Source organism: Austrofundulus limnaeus, unplaced genomic scaffold, assembly GCF_001266775.1.
Source record: "Austrofundulus limnaeus strain Quisiro unplaced genomic scaffold, Austrofundulus_limnaeus-1.0 Scaffold98, whole genome shotgun sequence".
Lineage (NCBI taxonomy): Eukaryota > Metazoa > Chordata > Actinopteri > Cyprinodontiformes > Rivulidae > Austrofundulus > Austrofundulus limnaeus.
Genome location: NW_013952500.1, coordinates 1,351,459 through 1,352,886, shown reverse-complemented (window position 1 = coordinate 1,352,886; position 1,428 = coordinate 1,351,459).

The following is a 1,428-nucleotide window of genomic DNA, read 5'->3' as shown; positions in this document are numbered from 1 at the left end:
TTGGTTGGTTGGTTGGTTGGTTGGTTGGTTGGTTGATTGATTGATTGATTGATTGATTGATTGATTGATTGATAGCAGGAAACTGAATGTAGTTTGGAGCTCAGTCTTTCAACGCCACAGTAGAGTAACTTGCTGAGGCAACATTTTAAAACAGTATCAGAACTAAAAGATATCTTTGTTGTGTAAAAGTGTCTTTTATTGAGAAGTAGGTCTTTTTTAATTTTCCCCACTCGGTTCAAATGTTGTCTAACCAGTGTTCTGTCGCAGGGTTGAACTACTGCTCATCGATAATTGTTTTCATTTTAATTTTACTTTCATTCATTGTTTTTGTGCTGTGTCAAATGCCATTTTTGTTTCCTGAAGAAAAACACACAAAAAACAAACAAACAAACAAACAAAAAAGAAACGAAAAGACGAGTCCCTGCATATCTCGGAGACGTGCGTCGCTCAGGCTAAAGCGCTAAAACCTTCTCCCCTCGCAGCGTTGTAAGTTAATTGGCCTGTGTTGATGGCTGTGGCGATATTGCCTGTGATGGTTGCCGTTAGCAGTTTTATTTTGTTGTTGTTTTTTTTGTCGTTGTTATCTTTTTTGGGCTGTTGCCTTGATTCACCATGCTGAACTGCATGGCGGGTTACTATGGCGGCCATGAACTGTGTTTGGTGCATTGTGAGTTTCCTCCTTCTATTATTTTGTCCTGTTTTTTTTATCCTTGCAAACACTGATCAATAATCGTCACTTTACCTCAGCATCTGTAAGGAACTGATTATCATGACATGCTGCTGCACCTTTTTTTTCTTTTTTAGTTATTAAAAAAAGTCTAAATCTAAATAAGCTTCTTGTCCACTAAAATTTGACCCGTTTACCTTTCCCTCTGGATTTTTTGTTTTGTTTTTGTTTTGTTTTTGTCTGTCATGATTATCATTCTTACACTCCTCTGTTTAGTTGGTTGGTGTGGTAGTTGTTTTTTTTTTTGGTGAGTTTCAGGGTTTTTTGTTTGGTTGTAACTCATTTCCAAGTGACTTTGTGCCTGAGCTTTGTTTGATTTCTGTGAGACCTAAAACGTTCTGAACGTGCCCCCGTAAATGGTCGACAACATGGTGTTTGTGTTTGAAAGAACGTGTGTGTTTTTATTCCAAATGTGAGATTCAGACACAATGTAGCCACTGCAGTTTATATCTGATAGATGTGGAAATAAAATAAAAAGCTGCTGTGTTTGTGGCCATTTGGATGTGTTGCACTGTGACCTCACTGTATTTTAGAGGATCTGGGTTGAAACTAGTTTGGTTCCTGTGACACGTGCTGCTGGCTGAGGAACTGCATTTCTCTGTAGGGATTCTGGGACTCAAAAACTTCAAACAAAAAAAATGACATATCTCTTCATCCATTTTAAAAGGATAGGAAATTTGGTGCACAGAGTATCTGCTGGT